This window comes from Miniopterus natalensis, chromosome 18 (genome assembly GCF_054644295.1).
Source record: "Miniopterus natalensis isolate mMinNat1 chromosome 18, mMinNat1.hap1, whole genome shotgun sequence".
Lineage (NCBI taxonomy): Eukaryota > Metazoa > Chordata > Mammalia > Chiroptera > Miniopteridae > Miniopterus > Miniopterus natalensis.
Genome location: NC_142098.1, coordinates 21,770,685 through 21,793,406, shown reverse-complemented (window position 1 = coordinate 21,793,406; position 22,722 = coordinate 21,770,685). Strand labels below are relative to the sequence as shown.

The window sequence follows — 22,722 nt, the reverse complement described above, 5'->3', positions numbered from 1 at the left end:
AAGATTTCATGTGCATGGCTATCACTGGGCCTGTAAATAGTTGGACGTCAGTATGATTTTTCTCTTAAGTTGTTTATTTCCGATGGTGGAACAGCATGCAGTTTTACCGACACGTATGCTCCGTGGGACAGAACTACTCTTCGAATTGACTCCGTCGTAGGCTCAGGGAAAACAAAGATGAAATGAGCTCTCAGTAACGTTGCATGTTATACAACCAAGATGATAGCTACAGCCATACTGGGTGACTAACATCAGTATCAGCAAGCAAATTTCTGGCCACAGCTCATGTCCCACATGTGTTTGGCACCTCAGCTTCTCACAAAGGAGGCCTCTCACTCTCTTCTCTCTCTCTTCCCTCCCCCCCATAAAATACAGAACTGCATTCAACCCATATACATGCATGCTCTTTTCAGCAACAGCAAAAAAACAAAAAACAAACGTGAACCAGAAGGTAATGATTAAAAATGCAGCAGTTAAAAGAACAAGATAGGTGCATATGTAGCAATAAGGAAGGAACTCCAAGGGACATATTATTCTAAAGCACTCCTCCTTCCCCAAAATGCTTCAGGAAAAGTATTGACTAATGCAATTTATGTGCATTTCAAATGCATGGGTGCACACACACAACAGAAATAAGAAACTCTGGTTTCAAAAAGAGCTCAAGCTGACAGATAACTGTGGAGCTCCTGGCTTGCTGTGCAACAGGCCAGACATCCTTCTATGTATTAATTCACACAGCCACACATAAATTAAAATATAAGGTATATAAGGTAGCCTTAGTCAGATACACAGATGAATTGAGTGTGGCTCTCTGGGGTTTACAGACAGGTGAGAGATCAAAGAAAGCCCCAAGTCCCACATTCTTGTTGTCAGGTACGATATAGGTGACAGCTGTGGCATTATTGCTGAATAAGTCTCATGAGATACCAGCCACTTGAGGAAATGTTTGAATGATCTCTGGAGCTCAGGATGTCCTGTATGCTAAAGGAAGTCTAGCAACGGCCAATTGCTGAGAGACCCCAAAACAAAACAAAACACCCAAACAGTGATAACATCATTGGGTACCTTGGATCCAACCTTGCTAACAACCAGCCATCCTAGCCCAGGGAGGGATGAGTTTGAAGGATTACTTCAGAGCCAAAAAAGCCCCATTTTTAAAAATGCTGAGCCTAGTTGCAGATGGAACTGGTCTACTTGCAAATGAAAAGTCCTATAATATATAAATAAGAATAATCTCTACATTTCGATTTACCCTGGCCACCCAACCTGCCCACCTTAGCATATATACTGGCTAACGCTAGTCAGAGCATCGGTAGCCACACTTACACAGTGTGATGCCTTCCACCAAGAAAAGCAATCTTCCAGAAGAGGTTCCAGTAGTGCTCCACTGCCATGAGATGGTCCTTTGCAGACGCCTGTAGGACACTGATTCACAGTCCCCAGTGGCTGCTGGGACTACTTGAGGCTTTTCTCTCCTTTACTCAAATGGACATCAGGCCCTACCCAGGGCCTCCTGAATTTGCAGGGGTGGGGGCCAACTGTATGTTGTTTTTTGTTTTTTCCAAAGTGTCCAGTTCTTTTTGAAGTGTACAGAGAAAAGAAAAAAATATGTTACTGCAGACCTTGAATACCCATATGCTGAGTGGAGGGAAAATATTATAAAGGCCAAGGTCTGGGTCTCAGCTGATTCTTCTCTCCATGGCTCCAATTTTAATAGCCCAGTAAGTGCTCATAAATAGAAATGATTCTTATTGTCTGGGCTAAAACTTCCCTGCCTGTGGGTGGTAAGGAGGACTGACATTAGCCAGTTTTGAAAACTCCTTTATGGAAGAAGGTTTGCAATCAGGACATTACTCTCCCATTACCATGGCCAATATTACTACTAGGTGCCAGGTACTAGTTTAAGCATTGTACATGGAGTATTTTTCTTTCAGTTAAGCATCCATAAACCCCATGGGAGGGGTACTACTATGATCCTCATCTTACCAATGAGGAAATCAAGCCCAGAGAGGGTAAGTGACTGGACATGGGTCATGCAGTTAAGAAAGGCCAGAGCTGGGACCTGGGAGTCGGCCCTCAAAGCCGTTACACTGACCTGCTCTAGCGCACATGCGTGCAGCTGTATCTTTATCTACTTGTGGATCCTTCCTCTTTGATTCTTTATCTTTCTCCCATTTTATTTCTTTAGAGTTGATTAAATAAAAGGGTTAGTTTCCCCGCCCCCCCCCCCAACAAAATCCCCAAACGTTCTCAGTGGGATGGTGGCGAACGTCCAAGTGCTCTCTTCCTGTCTGAACCGGCTGGGAGAGAATCCAGGACGGGAGCCTCCACTGTCATTTGCTTCCCGGACGCTCTCCTCGTCCAAAGTCAAGATCAATCAAGAGCGACCCAGGCTCAGTGCACATCGTGAAGTGTCACAGTCCTATGCGACAGACAGCGTTACCACGGCCACTTCACAGATGTGAAAACCAAGGCATGGAGCTCTCGGAGCTGTGAAGGCAGCTTGGGGAGTCCGAAGCTTTGGTGGCCTCATAAACAGGAAGATAGCCGGGGGGAAAGGATCAGTCCTGCTGCCTCCCTCCCATGTGAGCACCCCTCAACTCAGCCTTGGGGTCCAGCTCTCAGGCTAAAACTTTGGCTATTTTTTTAAAAAAGAGATTGGGTGGAATTTTGCTAAAAATGTTGCTATGGGCAAACAACTGTCTTCACAAACCATGTCAAAAGAAGGCACACAAAAGAGAGGCAAAAAAAAAAAAAAAATTGTTTTTTTTTTTTTTTTTTTTACCCTTGATGAATCAAGTAATAAACCCAAGAAAATCTCTCTGATTTGGGTCAGCCTGCACCCAAAAACTTGTAAATACAACCCAGGCTAATCCTTAATTTCACATGATCCTCTCAAGTGACTGGAAAGTTCCAAAGGGGTCTATGTAATTCCGCAAACCCCTGCTAACTAACAAGGCTTCACAAAGCAGCAGAGCTGCCTGTCTGGACCAAGGTCATTTAACTTCAGCCCTTTTATGAATGGAAATCGGCTTTCTAAAGACTACTGGGCAGGCAGTGACCAGCAAAAGACAACTCAATGGCTGAGCCTTCTGAGTCATAAAATACTTCTGAAAAGGAGAGATCAAAAGGCCCTGCCACCCACTGAAACCTAACTGCTTCCAAGGTTCCTCGCAGGGACCCAGGCTCTCTGGAGAATGGGTCCCTGCCGTCAGGCTACAAAGGCCACCACTAAGAAAGATACAATGAGGACATTAGGGCAGCCAGCCATGGAGGAGAAATGCCACTTACAGTTTAATTGTTGGGGACAAAGGAAAGAGAAAGGAAGGAAAGCCAAGTGACAAAATTGGACAGTGCATCCGAGTCGAGGCTGGAGGGATCCGGTGGCAGTCTTGATCACAGCACACATTTCACACTGAGCTCCTGATGCCGTGCTCAGGCTGGACTGAATCAGAGACTGGACCGAAAATGCCAAGAGGAGCAGCACAGCAGTCTACCCCTCTCCCCAAGTGAGGTCATGAATCAAAGGTAAAGTTCTGATTTATTACAGATCTGGGCACAAATGCAATAGGGGTGACAGTTTTTGCGTGTCTTTTCACTTGGTCCTCATGTTGTGAATGGTGTTTGGTGTTAAGAGTTTCTTAAGCAAAGGGTGCATTTGCCCAACTGGAACACATGGATATTTGATTTATCAGGTACCAGTAAAGTGCAAATAATCTTAGACCTAGATGTTGTTCCTTTATACTAGACCACAGAACCCTGGACAAATTGTTGATGGAAGTATGGCTTAAAAAGGGAGGAGGTAGTTAAATTTGTATCAAAATTCCACCTTTTGGAGCTTCACAATGCACACTGGCATATTAAAAGGTATGAAATGTATTACACAAAACACATTTGCCTAATTATATTTATATTTAATGTTTCCCCAACTACATGGGAATATATAGCCAAGAAACCACTTATATGGTCATGAAACCCTTTTTCCCCCCTGAAGCATCACTTAACAGTTGGAAATCAATACATAATATTATAATATCTCTTTGGGGAATCATTGATTTGATGGTTTTCTTACTACAACAAGACTGCAAAGAGAAGCTCCTTGAAAAAAATTTTCATGACCAAATAAATTAGGGAAACTCTAGGTTTAAACAGAGTTAAACCAATGTCTTTAATGTAGGACATTTCTGGTTATTATATGCTAACGCGCGTGGTCAAACTCCAAAAGGTAGCACTGGCACTAATTTGACAGTGTTGCCCCCTTTTCTAAAACTAGATCCCATGAACTCTTTGTTCCAGGGTTCTGTTGAATCATTGCTTGGTTCAAAATAAAATATCAGTTTCTAGGTCTAAAATTACCATAGAGTGAAATTCCTAGTTTTACTCACTGTGCTCTGAACAGTGCCTGACATAACAGAAGCTCATCAATAGTTGTTGGAAAAAAGAATAATCCTTCAATGTGTCTTTCTGGCCGCTTCTCAAAATACACTTGCACTAAGTTTCTAAAGTGGGATCGATCTGTCAAAACAACAACAAATCAGATTGAAACAATCTTCCTATATGTCCAAAGTCTTAATCCAATGGTTCTCTACTGTTAGTGTGCATTCAAATCACTTGGAGAATTAAAAATATCCATTCCTGGGCCCAGCTTCCCTGACATTCTGTTGTGGGTAAAGAAATCCAAATTTTTAACACCTCAGGTAAAGGTAATGCATCGGATTGTACTGAAAATCACTGTCCTGATAAAAAGGATCACTAAAGGGGAACATTTCTGGGAAGAAAGGTCTTTTAGATCTCCCAGTGTGCAAGAAGAATGATACAGGGTTTTTCCTATCATACCAGAAAACAAAATTAAGAAATATTAGTGAAAGTTATAAAAAGGTAGGTGGAAGTTCAACAGCAAGATTAAGAGTCTCAACAACAGCACGGACTTCCTGGATCTAATGGCCTTCGCATCACTGTGATAGTCAAGAAGAGGCTGGATATAGTAGGAAGGACATGCACGGCAGATGGTGACATGGATGAAATTAATCTGCAACTCGGAGATTCTGGGACAATGGCTGCAAACCCAAATACCTTCACAGAGTGCAAGGCAGCCAGGTGTAGGGGGCAGTGGTGAGCTGGAGAGGACTTGCTCCTCGATGAAGGCATTTGAAATTTAAAAAAACAATCACCCCAGACATAAAGGGAGGCAAAATTCACTCAGGGAAGTTCGCAACTCCTGTTTTATGAATTACTCCAAGTCAATAACTGCCTACGCATCTCCTGAATAAAGTGAGACCTGTCAGTTTAGGGGAGTGCCTTTTCAGATAATATTCTAAGTAGAGTTTAATTCTGAATTATTGAGGGAAATTCCCTGCCAGAGAAACCCTAGCTGGAGTAGGCACATAACCATGTAAGTGCTTATATTTCACTATTGTAACCCTTCCAGCCATTCTCACTCTCTCCTGGGGTTTCCCTGGCAGTCAGGATAATGGTTAGCTTCCCTACTGGTACTTTGTCATCCAAAGGTGACTTATGACTTTCCTACTGCACACTGCACGCACACTAGGAGATTGCTCTGATCCCTAAAGGCATTCCAATGCCAAGTCACCCAGCCCCACTCTTGCAGATACACTAGTGTAGAGACATCAAGTGGAAGAAGCTTCATCTCTTGGTCTCATTCATCTCATGTCAGTTTCTGTATTAAGAAGAGTTGTTCTTCTCTTCTAGCATGTGGACTTTGATGAGACTCTCCAACAAGCATGTTAGAGGTATGTTGTCTTTCTCCTGAACTCTCAAATCATTCACTATTCTGAGTCCATTACAGTAGTTGCTAATTAACTTTAGAGAAAGTATTAACCTCTTGTTTGGCCAAAGAAGCTGGGCAATGTCTATGGTTTCCAAGTAGCAGAAAGGATGAACAAATTCCTTCTCCCAACATAATTATGTCCCTCCATCCCCATTTCTCAAAGTCCCTAGTGAACAGTCCCCTCAATGTGGTGCCTCATGTGATCTCACAGGGGTCACTGCTCCTATTTGATAGGATTTCATAAGCAGGTCAACTCATCGTTGGAGACTCAAAGACATAATAACAATGATGTTAAGCTGACAAAGGTGTTTTTGCTCAGAATTCCTGTTTCCATTCACTGAGAAAGGAAAAACCACTACAGTTTAGGCTGAAAATAGTTATACTATTTCTTGTCCATGTATGATATAGATAGATCACCAAAGAGAATATACAAATGGCCAAAAAGCATAAAAAATTATACTCAACTTCAACACCCATCAGGACAATACAAACTAAACCCATAACTACTTTACAGCCATGATAGTGGCTAAAATGGAAAAGATAGACAATAGCAAGTGTTGGTGAGGATGTGGAGCAACTGGAACTTTCACACACTGCTGATGGGAGTGTAAATACGTGCAATCACTTTGGAAAGCTGTTTGGTAGAATCTGTTAAAGCTGAATATACACATAACCTGTCACCCAGAAACTTCATTCTTAGAATGTCTCTATAAGTTCACCAAACGGCATACACAAGAATGGTCAGCAGTACTGAAAACTGAAAACAATTTGAATGTCCACTAATAATTAAATGGAAGCATTGTGAAATGTTCATACAGAGGAATACTGTATGCTTCCATTTATGTAAAATATTAAAATAGGCAAAATTAAGCAATGTTAGAAGTTGAAACAGTGGTTACCTATGACGGGTAGTGACTGGGAAAGGGACATGAGGTATCTGCTGGGGCACTGGTAATGTCTTATTTGATCTGGTTGGTAGTTACATGGGTGTGAACCTTTCCAAAATTCATTAAGCTGTACTCTATGATTTTTCTACATATACATTATATTTCAATACAAGGTTACACAAATTAATACAGCGTGGTATCTCAGCTTCTCCGTGGTGGCTCTGTGCCCTTTCTTGTTTTATTTTCTTATTGTTGAATAGAGTCTGGGTGTATGTTTTTTGTAGGGTCATGGGGAGGTGGGTAATGCAAATGAGATAAGCTTGATTATCTCCCTACCGCATGCCAAATGGGTCCTGCCAGGACCAATGAATTGGATAATCAGAGGCAGATGCCTAGAAATGGCAGTGGTTATAGAAATCATCTTACATGTTTCAGGAGAGTAAACTGAGGTCTACAGAAATAAATATAATTAAGAATATGGTGGACAACGGTGGGATAGAATCTGAATTTCATGATTATACAGATGCAGATGTGATTGCCCACTACCTCTTTCACAACCATCACATTAACTCGCTTCATTCTTATGTGTTAAGTGAGCATTTGCTCCCTGTTCCAAAGAAAATCTCCTCCTTAGGAGATATAACCCAACATCTATTCATATGAGACAACTGATCAGATTTCCTATCACTCACAGAGAGTGGAATCCTGAGAGCACTAAATGCGAGGCACCTACGTTCTACAGGAACCAGAACACACATAGAGCAATGATTCCTTTCTAGGAACAGCTGTAAGAAGTCACAGCTTCTCCCCATGTAAGAAGTCGCTTCATCCCCACAGCACTATCACCTAAACTGTTGCCATCCCATTTTAGAGATGAAGAAACTAAGACACAGAGACCAGTAACTTGCCCAAGGTCCTACTAGTAAGTGCTGGTGTGAGAATGACCCTGGACAGGCTGCTCTTAACCACTGTTTTATGGAATGGGGTCATCTAAACCACTATAGTGGGGTGCCTACACTCCACTGAGACATCAGGACACTGGAATAGACAGGAGAGAGGGAAATGTGGGAGGACGCCCCCCCCAAAGAGCAGGAAACTCATGACAAAACAAAAAAGGTATTTGTGTTTGTGCACACACATGTACATGTATATAGCCATGTTATAATATACAGGTTATTAGAGAGCCACCTTGATCATTTAAATGGATCAAGCTTAGTTGGGAACTGGTAAGTTTTTGTTTCACTCTATGCCTTAAAGGCTATACGAAGGAATAGCATAGCTCTGATGGTGATGATTTTAGCTAAATTTCAAAGCACAATATGGGGCTGGTGGTGGTTGTTAAATAGTAAAGTTTCAACTAGCCAGGAACATGGGGGTTCCCATTCACCGGCACCCAAGTGACCCTTGCTTTGTGTCATCATGTACCATGTGCATTATTACCAAGCACACATGCAACTGGGCTTTCTCACATTCCCCTCCTTCTAGCCATCCCAGAGCATGTCCAGCATGTGTCTCCACCCCCCCCCCGCCCCAGTTCTGTGAGTTCAAGGCACTTCTCAATTGCAACACAGAATGAAATCAACCCCAAAGGCCATTTACCGCCTCATATATTTGATTGGATTCCGAGACAAGTACATTTACACGAAGATGCTCGGCCCGGAGCTCAGCAGATGAAGATCACGCGGAGGGGGAAGCTTGTCCCAAACACTTCTAAGCTCGATGCGGCCCTGGACGGCACCCTCGAAGCCCTGCCAGCCCTCGAACACACCACACTCTAAGAGGACATTTTACACGAGCAGGACAACAGGAAAAGATCAAAGAGGACCAAAGGCCTCCCTTCTACGTGGAGGTCGGGCTTAGCAGGGCTGCTGAACGCAATTCTGCACGGAACTAGTCTTCCCATTTCAAAGCAACGTGGAGGCGTGCGGCTCGTTAGATTTATATAAAGCCTGGTCTCTCAAGACTTCCCAATGCGAACAGCATCCATCAAATTAATTTCCTTGGGGACTGTCTCAACCATGGAGCATGAAGACCATTAAACATCAAAAGAAAAGCTCTAAATGGTAATTAAAGTTCTATTATATTTTCTCTTTCTGGGAGCAGATTAGAGTAATCCAATTGAGAATATTATAAGTATCAAAGCTGACAGTGTGGATGGGTCGAGCTGGCGGGAAGAGCACTTAATATTGCAGACATCTGTTCATTCAAGTTATACAAAACGCACGCGACACAGGGAGCGGACGCCAAGTGTGGGGTACTTACCAGGCCGGCGCAAGTAGACACGGCCACGGAGGAGGAGCTGTCATTCCTGATAAATCCCTGATAGAAACATCGCTGCACCCTGGGTCCCCGAGTCTCTGAAGCACCATCTTTTCCAAGTACCTGGACTATAAAGTGACTGCTCAAAATCGCCGAGGGCTTAAGTTCTAAATGGAGTTCCTGTCCAAATGCTGAAAATCGGTAATGCAGGGAGCTGCTGGCACTCTGCGCAGATCGCTTCCTCCTGCCGCTGTGCAAAATGTCGTGTGAAATATATGACCCGCCCGCGTCCACTTCTACCGGTGTGACAAAGACGTAATCTGCAAGGGGAAGGGGTTAGCTGTCAGCACCCAGGGCCCGCACTGCCGATCCATCACTTCTCAGCAAGCTGGCAGAGCGCCGCACAGCTCAAAGATACCTTTGTTCCTATGGCCATGCGTCTACATGGACTATCATTCGGAGGAGGGCCCTGTGGTCTTGACGCTTAGCTCTGCCTCAGCAGTTCCTATAAACACTAAACACCAAGCATGACCTTGATGAGGGTCAAGAATGTTTGTGGGAAAGGCCACAAACTCTCCTGGTCTGGGGGGAGAGAGAGATGGGCTTTTTATATATTCGTCACAGAGCTGTTCATTCATAAAAAATGATGGTTTTGGAGACAAAAATGAATAAATATAAAACTACTAAAGTAAGGAAAGGAAAATTTTTTTCAAGGAGATTACTATCTTTGTGTTTAACCAGAATTGGGAGCATACTGGGGATGGGGGGGGGGGGCAGAATTTAAATTTCAAATGATAACTCACAGCGCAGGAGTAACTTGAGAGGATACCTCAAAAACGTACAAGTAACCACAGTTTCCTACTTCCAACATTAATTATATGTGGCAATAAAATTCCAGAACTTGTAGCCCTTTTAACGTTTTACTATGAGCTTTCACAGGGACAATCCTATTTCACTGTAAGCACCCAATACAGTGGATGCATTAAAATGCCTCAGCATTGTCAGAACTTTTCCTACACAGCCTGATGTTTAAAACTGCTCAGACATGTTGTCAGATCAGGGACACCTGGAGAGGCATGTTTAGAAATACCTTCCCCACTGCTCCCCAGAGCAGCACTAATTGCTGCTTGTTCCAGAGAGGAGGAGCTAAGAAAACAATTTGCTGCTTGAAAAAAACATGAAGCCAGCACACTGCTTTCTATCACAAAACATTGAAACTGAAAAGTAGCATCCCGCAAAAATGATGTGGAATATGCCCCCTGAGCATTACAAAGCGCTTTGCACTTCCACGTCCTGGGCGCAGAATGGGAAACTAATTTGGAAAGTGTTTAGAAAGATTCTGAGTAACTAAGAGGCATGTTTGAGTCACTTGGGCCCTTGGTTATAGGAGGAAAAGAGGAATTTCCCTTTTCCCAAAATAGTCAACAACCTAAAACATTAAAAAAAAAAAAAGATAAAGAAGCCCTGTAGCTAACAGGAATCATTAAGTATTATTATGTTTGGAAAAACACACCCACCCATATGACAATTTAAAAATGTTTTCTCTGTATGACCATCTGTGACTCTTATTGCTTGAGCAACTCTCATTCCTACACTATTCTTGAGGTCCTGCCTCTCTCACTCTCTCTTGACTCTAAGTAGAAATACTATTGAATTGACATATATATTTTAAAAAAATGATTGGGAAAAACATGTTTTTCTCCTCGCTTAAGAAACAGAGCAGGTGTACACGATTTCTCTTCTTTTAAAAAATCTCTATTATGATGCTTTACAGGTGTGTGGTTTTCGATGAACTGCAGCTTTTTCTTAGTGAAAATCCACTTCCTCCCTCACTAAAACCTAACTGTGAAAACCATCCCTGGCACATGCAAAGGAGTGCTCCGCAATAAGCTGTGTCTTACCTCCCTTGTCCAGAACCATCTGACACCCTGCCTGCTCCTAGCTGGAAGGCCACGTAAGAGCCTTATCCAGCCAGCCTTGAACGCGATCAGCCCCCAAAGCTGCCCCCCCAACCCCACCCGCTCAGACACCAACACCTGCTACTAGTTTGTTTCCAAGGGGAGAGTCAGCGGGCTGATGGTAACACAGTCCTCGATGCAAGAGGGGCAGTGAGTCCCCTGCGGAGACCGATCTGATCAGCCAGCTTCAGGGCTGACCCGAGATGAGGTCCTTACAGGTGGTCGCCGGGACAGAGCGGACCTGCGGCCATTTGACCAGATGGGACGCCGGCAGGTTGTTCTAGACGCTGCAGCTGGCCTATCTGGTTGGACCAAAGATGAACTGAAGAGCTCATTCCTGACTCTGTCCTGTTCCCTCACCCACCCCCTGGCACAGCCCCTCTCCATGAACTCTGCCAGGATCCCTCCTCCCCTGACAGGAGAGAGAGAGGACCCTGCAAGGCTAAAAAATTAGAGAATCTCGCTGGACATCAAGGTCCTGCTAGACACCTTGGATCGGGGATCAGCTGCTCTCGGGCTGGTGGCAACACAGAAACAAGGATTTTCCTTCTGGGCGCCACCAGAAGTTAATAAATGACAGAAGTGAAGGGTGTTCTGGAGGTTTTCGGCTGGGGAACCTCGGCAGAGAGAAAGACCCCGGAGACCTCAAGCTTTCATCTTCCCTCTAAGTGGCCTTTGGGAACCCAGGACACACTGGCAAAGAAATGGAGAGAGGAGAGGAAAGGGGAAACAAGGAAGTGAAGTGGAGAGGAAAGGTGCGGGGAAGGAAATGGGTTCATGCTCTTTCATCCCCAGCAAGACTGAGTCCCCGCCGGCTTTCCCAGAAGAGGAAGGAGCGGAGGAAGGTGCCTTAGACATCAACCGCCTGGCCCAGACCCACTTCCTTTCTCATTCCTCACCGCGGTACGATTTTATTTCTTAAGCCATCTGTGAACAAGGGAAAGTATTGTTTTCTCACCTATGTGACTTGGAGCTTGAGGCACTGATTCTTTCGGTAAGTGCAGAGTCCTTGCCACATCCCCCTCCCTTTACGAACAGGAACCATTCCCAAGACGCGCGCACACCTGCCACGCTGGGGGGCGGGAGGGTGTGAGTGTGAGTGTGGGAGCCTTTCTACCTTTCCCCTCTTTGGGGGGAAAGAAGGGGCAGAGCGCCTGCACAGGCTTCTGGGGTGGGGGTGGGGGTCAAATACGAACCGTCGTTTAATCCGCTGCCGCCGCCGTTGCTGTCAGTGGCCAAGGCTGCAGCGACCGACGCGCAGCAGAAGCAGCACAGCTGGAGCGCCTGCAAGAGAAAAGGGGACGCCGCGCGTGAGGGGCGCGGCGGGCTTTGCACCTGGCGCCCCCTGCCACCCGCTCTCGGCGCGCCCCTCGGCGGGCACCTGCCTTGGCCACGCGCCCCAGGCCCGCCGGAGCCCACTTCGGGCCAGAGCCGGCGGCGGGGAGGGTGCACGCGAGCAGGAGGGCGCACTCCATGGTCAGGTGCGGGCGCGGCGGCTGCGGGTGGCGCGCATTCTCCCCGCCGCCCCCGGAGCGCGGCGCTCCAGGTGCGGCGCCAGGTGGGAGCCGCCGCCGCCGCTGTTGCCGCCGCTCACATCCCGGGCCGGGCGCGCCGGGGCCTCCCCGCCTCCGCCCGCCCGCGCGCCCTCCCTCCTGCCGGCGCCGGGCTGCGGTGCTGCCGCCTGCGGCTGTCCGCGGGCAACGGGGGGCTCCCCGGGCCGGGGCTGGCGCGCGCCTCCGAGCGCAAACGGCCTGGGGACTCTGTCGGTGCCTGCCCGCGCGCTTGCCCGCCAGTCTGTGCGTCTGTCTGGGGCTGTGCGAGCGTCTGAGGCTCCGGGGGAAAGCAGCGCCAGCTGGCTCCCCCAGCGCGCCGAGCCGAGCGCCCGCCTCTCCACCGCACGGTGATTGGCGACCAGCGGCTCCCGGGCTCGTCCGAGCCCCCGGGCTGGTGCAAGGGCGTGGGACTCCCGGCTCCGGCTCCGAGGGAGGGGGCGGAGGGGGAGGGGAGGCTGGGTGGGGGCGAGGGGGAGGGAGGGACCCACCGCCGAGAGAGCGCGCTGCGCGCCCTGGGTCAGGCTTGGAAAACGTCATTTAAGCGCACGGAGAGACGAGCCGAGAAAGGGGGCGGCTCAGGTACGCGGCGCGGCTTCGCTGCCTGCGCAGACTTCTCTCCTGCAAGCTTCCTGCGTGGTGGGGGAGACAAGGTGGTGAGCACCCTCAGCGCCTCCCAAGTGCCAGGTGCTATCCCCTGCCTTGCCTCATTTACCCTGGGCCCTATCCTCGCAAAGGTGGGAATTATTAACTCCTGGATAAAGATGAAGAAACTGGGCTCAGCTGGGCTCAAGGTAGGCGAACGTTAGCTTCGAACCTCACAAACCCAGGCAACCTAGAGGGCTGGAGCCCTGAGCCTGGTCACTGCCTGCAGCGTGACTGCAGGAGACCAGGGTGGTGAGCACACGGTGGCCGGCACGGATGTCGTATTGCAAAGCTGTACGCCTGAAATATAATGACATTATATAGTCTTATTAACTAATGTTATCCCGATAAATTAACACACACACACAGCCAGCTGGCAGTGGCCTCACCTCTTCTGGATCTTTCTCTCTTCTCCAAGAGACCATGCTTCCAACTCAAGATATAATCCTGGCCCCAAACACACCAATGTGCAGAAATCGACGGTAACAGACAGTGCCGCCATCACCAGGGATGTGCATCCCATTTGCGGTGTGCCTGCTCATTTACTCAGTACACTTATTTCATCCCTACCGTTTGCAGTGATGAACAAAATATATTCTCACAGGCTGCCGTGACAGAAAAGGTGCGGGCCAGAGCAAGAGCAGAGACAGATGGCCAGGTCAACAGGACTTTGAAGGCTCGGGTGAAGCATGTAGGAATCAGTTAGATTTAAAGTGTGTGTGTGTGAGAGAGAGAGGAGAGAGAGAGAAAATGTGTAGGAGGCAATACATGGATCATGTGTGGATATCGGTTGGAAGTGCTGAGCAGAGGGGAACAGGAAGGAAGCTGTTGCTGGAATCGGGGTGAGCAATGATGGTATCCTGGCCCAGGGCAGTGGCAGTGAAGTGCTCCAGTCCTCAGGGTACTGAGGTGGTTAAGCTGAGGTCCACGTCCCAGCTTAGAACAAGCGACAGCTCAACAGGCATAGTCTGTTTCGTGGAATCCAGCGGTGGAGAGGTAACCCTGGGCTGTAGAGGCAGGGAAAGTGGCACGACTTCCCAGGGAAACGCTTTTTGGAGTGACCTCACAGTGAGAAAAATCCAGATTGAACAAAACACTTAGCTTTCCCTACATAATCTATTTAAGCTCTGTGGCCTCTATTTTATAATATGTAAAATAAGAATAAAAGGAACACATTAAAAGAATATCCCAAGGATTAAGCAAATATATTTTTCTGAGCTTTATAAATGGGCTTTTAAAGTCAGAAGAGAGGACATCCTGAAATTCTGTTACTTTATAGATCCTCTGTCAAACTTTAATATGCACAAAATTCACCTGTGCTGCTGGCTTAAAACGCAGATTCCTGAACCATGAACCATGGAAATTCTGACTCGGTAGATTTGGTGTAGGCCCCAAATATGCATTTGTAGCAAGCACCTGTGTGGGTGATTCTGACACAGGTGACTTCAGCGCTTTATGTGATTTCAGTAAATAACTGAACACTAAGGGAAACTGGACATGAAGGACATGCAGTAAAAAGTGCTTGAAGCCATGGCACCAAGCAACAGACTAGATAGAAAAGGAGACTGGGGTAGGCAGCACTGTATTATATCACCAGTTAAACACTGAAGGAAACTGGCGGGGTAAACGGCTTGTTCAGGGTCCGCTTAAGGCAGCCCTGTCCCTCATTTGCATCTCTCCATTGAGATACATTTGCATGAAGTCATTGATATCCCTTGGGTCTCCCTTTTTTGCAGCCAGTAATAGAGCTTGCTTACCACGGTCAGGTCCAGAGTCTCAGAGACCCACTCTTACCATACTCTGTGCTGTACTGGGGTGTTTTTCAACCTCAGCACTACTGACATTTGGGGCTGGGTCATTCTTTGTCCTGTGCCTTGTAGGGGGTTTAGCGGCATCTCTTGCCTCTCCCCACTAGATGCCAGTGGCATCCCCACAATTGTGACAGAATGTTGTGACATTGCCAGATGTCCTCGAGGAGCAAAATCACCCTTGGTGAGGACCTGGGCGAACGGTGTAGATACCAATCCTATTCTGTGGTCTTTTTCTCCATCAGCCTGGAGCCTCATAGCCTCTCATTCAGCTGAACAGATATTTGTTGTGTTCGCCCTTTGAGGGACTAGAGGTCTCCTCCTGAACCTAATAATGTAAGAGCCCCATCCCCCACTAATTTTGCAGGTCTTCTCCCACACCCCAGTAAACCTTTGCACTTGGTAGACCCCAGTCCTCCATAGTTTGGTATAGAAACCAAGACCCATTTCTCACATACTAGTAAATCCAGAGATTGAAACTTCCAATTCCATTCATTGCAGATAACCAGGTCCAATTTCTCCTGTTGGGCTGATGCACAAACACTGGGTATCCGTAACTTCCCGAATGATTTCCTACCTTCAATATTCCTGGGACTGGCCCTGCAATATGTATAAATTGTCTCTAGATGGTGACAGAGAGTCATGAGCCAATGGTCCAGCCTTGCAGTTATGAGTTGCAAAGCAGCACCCGCTTCTAAGTTACTTGGAAATACAAATCTTAGCTGATTTTAAAACTATACATCTAAGACACTATGATGAATATCACAGTAATCTGTCCCAGTCCATCTGGGGTGCTAAAACAAAATACCATGGACTAGGTGGCATATAAAGAACAGAAATTTATTTTTCACAGCTCTGGAGGCTGGAAAGTCCAAGATCAAGGCTCCTGGAGATAGCTGCCTGGGGAGAGCACGCTCCCATGCTCTTAGAGAACCTCCTTTCCACTGTGTCCTCACATGGTGGAAGGGGCAAGGGCACTCTCTGAGGTCTCTTTTATAAGGTCCCAATCATGAGGGGGCTCAGCCCCAAATACCATCACATTAGGGATTATGTTTCAACATATTGGGGGGGGAGGGGCACAACTATTCAGTCCATTGCATAAAGCAAATGGGGAGACAGAAAAAGGGAGAGAAAAAAATCCCTGTTGTGCTATATTCTGTCAAACAGAGCCCAGAGTCTGGCACACAGCAGGCATTCAGTAAATATTTGTTAGAAGGAAGGAAGGGAGGGAGGGAGGGAGAAAGAAAAGAAGGAAGGAAATTGGAAATTTTGAGATGGAGAGATCACACCATTCCCTCTTCACTATGTAAAAAATTTTCCTATTTTCTCCTCTAAAATCGATGGTACATTGGCTGTTCTTCTTTTTACATGTTCATTAGTTTAACCGTTTTCCCCTCCGAAATAATATGCCTCAAGTCCCTCCTCCTGGCCACAGCAAGAAGTAAATGGCGATCCCCGTTATTTATTCCCTTTTCCCTTAATCTCTGCTCCACCAAGATCAGGTGTCCCTTCTGCGGAAAGGAAGAAACCACTGAGCCCCTCTCCCGCCACGGCTGACGTTCTTTCCTCTGATAACCAACCTCTATTCTCTCCTTTCCACGCAGAGAGCAGGGGACACTGCCCTTCCTCGGGTGTTTTAAAGCTGCATTGATTGACTCGTTTGTCAGGTTTTTATTTACAGGCTTCTAACAGTTTCCTGTATAAAGTATTCTCATGTCCAATGAGAAAGCTATCCAAAGCCACGCGCATCCAGACCTAGCACAGGGTAAAACAGAAACAGCACACAAGGCTGAACTTATTTCAGCACAGGAGCCAATAAAGAGATGGAACTGCACCAACATCCTTGAAGCCCTGAGAAGCAAGGGCTGCCTCCTGGCCAGCGTCTGGGAAACAGGTGCAGTTAGCCACAGAGCCCTCCACATCAGGGGGGAGAGGGGACAGGGACGGGGCAGGTGACGGAGCCGCAGGTCCCAACGTTTTCTGTCTTCTTTAGAGATAACCATTCAGAAAGATAAGCTGTTCGCTTTATCACACAAAACAGAGCAAAATTCAAACAAGTTCACATGCAGCACCTTTTTGGTTTTTTATTTGTCAGGGACAATATGGGAAGCAGGACCTCTTACCAACGAGCTTTGGAAATAGTGTCATCAAACACAATTCAGGAATTATCAACTGCTCTCCCTCCGGGAACTGTCCTCGGTCTCTCACTGCGCTTGCTCACAGTGCATTTATTCCTTCCTTTTGCAACCTGCGCTTGTCTGACTGGTCTGTAGGAGGAGGCTCCCTCTTCTGACTTACCTGTAGGCCGGGGCTCCTCCCTCCGCTCATCTCAGCTTCCCTCTGTGGCTCAGGCTCTGGCCACCAACTGCTGCCCTGTTCTATTTTTAGTGCTTCTGTTAGGAGTAGTTTATTTGCCTGAGGCAAGAGGCAGTATTAGAACTAGACTGCTTATTTCCACAAAGGAACCCAAGGCCAAGTTCTGAGCTCTCTGCACGGCGGAAGAGTGGAACACGGACCTTGCAAAAGCTCTGGAAATGACCAAGGAAGGGGAATGACCTTCGTTCACATGAGGTCTCCTCCCCCTGCCCCATCGTGATGTCATCGCACGCAAGCTTAGACACCTGCCCCAGTGATTCCCCAGCTCCCGTCCTAACACCTGGGACAGCCAGGACTGGGAACGCCTGCTGCTAATCGAAGCCAGCTGGGGGATTGTTAGAACTATGTTCTTGGGCATCCCTATGAATATTCCAACTAAGTGGGTCTGGGATGAGACCCAGACATCTGTCTTTTAACTAACACCTGGGTGTTTTTGATGTAACTAAATATATTACCACCCAGTAATTGTGGCCCTCTGTACTTATGCCTCCACTTGAATGCCAGAACTACTTCCTAGTCAGTAGGATTTAAAGCTTCTGAGATGCCTTCGACTCATTTTTTTATTCATGGAGAAAGCAATGTATAATAGAAAGAATAAAGGACAGGCCTGGGATTGAATCCTTGCTACAGTGATGAGCTGTAAGTACTTGTTGCTTAGATTTTTGGGTAGCAGAGGGTAGTTTGCCTTCTAAGTGTTTCTATCTCTCTTCCATCTCCCTCTTTTTCTGGTTTAATCCACGATAGAGACTTGCCCAGACACATAATAACACTTTCTTTTTGGCAAAAATTATTGGCCAAGCGGTGAGACCTGGACCTGGACTCAAGTGTGGCCTGTTAGAATCATTCACTGGTGTTGATCTGCAAAAGCCGGGGGAATGAGCCCATCTTTCAGCTGAGGTCGTCATAATGCATGACTAAGACCTGGACTTGTCAGCAGCCATCCTCCCGGGCTGCAAAAAGAAATATGCCCGAAAAGTACGAAAGGAGGAGGAAAACCCACAGGTTTCTGACTGAAGCCACGATTTTTGTACCGTCTCCTGTAATCCTTGAAATCGGTACCACTGAAGACAAGAAACCTCTCCAACTCACTGTCCCTTTAAGCTGGTCTGTACTGGGTTGCCATCACTTTCACCAAAGCAATCCCAGTATTTTTTTTCCTAAGTGACCTTGAACACAAAGTCTTAGGGTGCTCATCTCTCACACAGGGAGGATAATCCTTACTTCATGCATTTTTATTTTCATGAGGGTTGAATGAAGCAACGTCTGTAAAACGTCTGATGCACAACCCAGAGCCAAGGGTGCTCAATAAATGGTCACGGTCCTCCCCTTGTATGACCTTCCTTGACCAGTATTCTTAAAGCGGTTCCACTTCCCGAGGCTGTGAGCTCTTGCTTAAAGACGGACTCTATCTGTAAGTTCTTTCACCCCAACGCCAGGCTGGGCCCCGATAATTTCCCATGTGATTTCGGGGCTGCAACTCCCAGACGCAGCACCTACGTGCGCATTAGAAAATGGGGCTCCCTTCCGCCCAGGCACAAGAAAGTGGCCAAAGGTCAGAGGCGATGCTAATTAGGACAAGAGGGAGTGCCTGCTTTGGGCTGATGACACCTCTGGGGGACAGGATTTAGAACTCATGCCCAGAATGGGCACATTCAGTGAGTCTGGCTTAGGCGGAAACCTCCTCTTAGGCTTTTTCTTATTGGACCAGACAACTGACCAGGAGCAAAGATGCGCCCCACCTACTGCAAAGCGCTGCGTTAGTATTTCTAAAGGACCAATTGCATCGTTTCCCCCCTTTCACTTGGCATCCTTCCCATGGGTTCCCACTATCTCGGGACCCTCTTTCCAAGGGTGGGGCTGTGCAGGGGAAGGTAAACGCACGATGTCCTTAGTTACTCACCCTTCCCTACCACCCCCAATTCCCTGAAACCGTCCCCACCAAGGCCAGACTGCAAAAAATAATTTCATAATCATGAAAGGACAATAAAGCTATTTAACAATAAATACAGAGAATTACAACGATGCAGACACTGCTCCTTTCGCTCGGAGAAAACCATTACGAATGTCTGAGAGAGAGGCAGAGTGCTCAGCAGTGTTTACCTTCTTTAAACAGCTGTAGCCTTTGAAACTAACCACCACTTATTCCTCCTCAAAACCCTCTCACCTCCTCAGCTGCCCGGTGGTTGCATTGTCCTGCTTTTTTTACTCTTCTGTGTTTACCTTTTAGTTATCAGTTATTTCCCAGTCCGTTTTTATATCCCTTAAACGCTAGTGCTTCCCAGACTGCCGTCCTTGTGTGTTATCTTTTCTCATAAAAAGGACATCCATCCCTGCGCATTCAGATCCCATCTGATCGGCTGACGACTCCCAGATCTGCTGTCCCAGCATGTGGATCTGTGTCCCAAGCTCTAGACACATATTCCAACCACTTACAGGGCATTTTTAACTGGATGTGTCAGAGACACCTTAAACTCAAGAAAGCATAAGCCAACCATAATGTATCTGCATCTCATCTGCCCCCATCTGCCCCGAATCCAAAGCTGGGAAGCTTTGGAGCCTCCCCCCTGCATATGGGAAGTGAAGGGGAGCACAGAGGGGTCATTTGGTCATCAAATCTACTTTTAAAATGCCTTGGGGTCAGTCCCTCTCCTCCCCATCTCATTGCCTTAATTCATGCCTTGATTCAAGCTCTTGGCATTATCACCATTTAGGACTAGAAAAGGGAACATCTCACCCTGGACAAACCTCTCATCACCCTGCCTGGGTTCCCACAACAACCTGCGGTTTCCTCCAGCCTCTGTTAGGAGGCAAGTATAGTAGAGACCGTGGCCCCACCCAACCACTGGGCTCCTCAGCTGCCTCGAGCAGGGGGTGCCACTGTCATCTTTGTTTCCAGTACCAAGAACAGGGTTATCGCACCCACCTTTGGAAAGATGTTGAACGGAAACCTCACGGCCCAAGAGGAACCAGATCCAGACGCCGAGATGGGCACTTTGGATGTCTTATGAGCTCCCGGGGGATGTGGCCAGCCCCACCTATGGAACCTTATTACTACTGCCTCCTGTAAGGAACAAATTCCACAGCCAAACAGGTTCCACACCTGCCGTGAGCCAGCTCCAGCTGTTTGTATTTGTTTTTACTTTCTTGCATCCCCCAGCTTGCCCTTATTTCCATTCCTTCCCACACCCCCTCACACACAGTGGTCTTTTTCTCCTTCCCTTCCTAATTAAACCATTGTTTTTGTTGTTAAAATAAGTCTAAGCACCTCAAGGCTTGCCTGGCCATTTTAGCTGTGCAATTCCCCGCCTCAGCACGTATTCTCTACCTGGGTGCAGAGTGGCCAAGTTTCACTCCCCTCTCCCAAGATTCTGAGTTGATGGGTGTGCCCGCCCACTGGGAATATTTCTAAAGCTCCCTGGCTCCAGGTGACTTTAATGTGCAGCCAGTTGGACCATACCATCGTCTAGAGTCTCCTTACCAGTGCAGTCCCCAGACCAGCAGCATCCACCCCCCTCCCCCGGGAGCTCATAAGACATGCAGAGTCTCGGGCCCTGCTCGACCGGCTGAATCAGGACCTGCATCAGATCAGGTGACTGCCAGCAATTAACTTTTCAGACGTGCTGCAGTGGAGTCAAACAGACAGGACTTGGACACTAACTGGGTGAACTTAGATAGTCTCCTGCCCTCAGTTTACCCATCTCAGATGGTGCTAATAACAGAACAGTCTCACAGGGGTGCAGGGAGGACTAAAGGAGCTCATCGTGGTCAGCCGGTTAAGTGCTAGACTAAGCACTTGATAAGTGGGGGCCTCATTATCTGCCTATCCTCTCTCTTCACCCCCTTGCCCACTATGGTCGCGGCGGGCAGAGCAAGTATACTCGTGATCCCCGGGATGCTGACTGTGTCATCCTGGAAAGCACAGACAATAGGAAGCTTGCAGATGCCACCACTCACGTCCAAATTCAACACCCGATTTTAAGCATGCAGAGGGGCAGCGGCTCCCCTGATGCATCTGAAGCCCCTGAAGCGCCACGGAGATCTGGCCTTCTAGACACCCTGTCTCCCGGTTACATGACCACCGCCCTCCTGAGAGTGCTGCACAGAGCCTGCACCCCTGCACCCCGCTACGCAGGCAGCTTGTTTCCAGAAGCTGCATAGCGACTTGGCCCCACCGCGCTGGAGGCTGGCGTTTCCACGAGGCTGCGAGGCCCAGTTTCAAGAGGCAGATCATTTAAAAACAATTATTGGAACTCCAGCGGCTTTTGCAAGGAATTAATTTAAGGAATCCGAGGTGCCAGAGGGATACTAGTAAAAGGGCTGGGAGGGGAGTATTTCTTATTTTTGAAGCAGTCTGGGATCTATTTAGAGAGGTTCCAAACATCAGGGGTTGTGTCCAGACTGCAACCTAATACTCTGTATTGCTTTCTTTCTGTAGAGTCCTAGCTCCCCGGTGATTGGACAGAGTCTCTGAAAAGCTAACGTGGAGCTGGGATAATAACAGCCTCGGGACATCAGAGCGCCTGTGCCTGCCCTGCAGTGCTGGACGTTTTTATGTGCATTACATTAAGAGCTTCCATCTCTCCGGACAAAGGGGGGAAGCGCTTCCATGGTGGGTGGCCCCAATTAAACCCTGTGCCTAGCGAGTTTCCGCCGAGGCTGACTGGACGGCAGCCAGGCTGCTTAGGGAGCAGGTACCTCAAATGGCCCCGCGCTGCCATAATGAAAAAGCCCTGGAAAACTGCTAAGTGACACCGAGGAAAATCATTACAATTGAAACTGCCCCCCCCCGCTCTCTCGCGTTGAAAAACCATCTACTTCTGCAGAATTGACTAAATATTGCTTTGTCCAACGCATTCACCGTACAGTAAGTGAAAGATCTCTCACAAAGACACAGCTTTGAACACCGTGATTTAATTATTAAACACGTGTTTGCTTTAAAAGCATGCAAGGAGAGTGCAATCAAAACCAAACCAAAACAAGGCCCTGGCCGGGTAGCTCAGTTGATTAGAGCATCGTCCCGATGCACTAAGGTTGCAGGTTTGATCCCTGGTCAGGGCACATGCAATGAACGCACAGATAAGTGGAACAACAAGTCGATGTTCCTCTCTCTAAAAATCAATCAATAAATAGAAAACCAAACCAAACAAAAGCAAACCCACCTCTTCCAAAAAGGCAGATAAATGGCCACATGTACTATAGAGCTGACAAGTAGGTTTAACATGGAGGTTTGCAGATATTATGTAATTTTAAAATAGTAATAGGTATTTATGATGACAAAACCAATAAAGCTCTTTTTGAAAACACTGCAAAAAAAGTGTAATGAGAGAATAAGAGTAATTCACCATCCACCCATCAGAGATGACCACAGATATCATGGCATCTCCCATCTGTAAGCACTATTTGACATAGTGGAGATTGCACTGTATATACCTACATGTGCTGCTTCGTTTA

The 22,722-nt window shown here is 47.2% G+C and overlaps 1 protein-coding gene across 1 annotated transcript in view; it reads right to left on the bottom strand.

Annotated features, from left to right (window-relative positions):
- The window catches only part of ADAMTS18 (ADAM metallopeptidase with thrombospondin type 1 motif 18), a 114,147-nt gene extending 105,150 nt beyond the window's left edge, over positions 1-8,997 (bottom strand). Inside the window, exon 1 of the mRNA XM_087827240.1 lies at positions 8,938-8,997. The gene's annotated coding sequence lies outside the window, so the exon portion shown is untranslated. The remainder of the gene's footprint in view (positions 1-8,937) is intronic.
- Between the last annotated feature and the right edge of the window lie 13,725 nt (positions 8,998-22,722).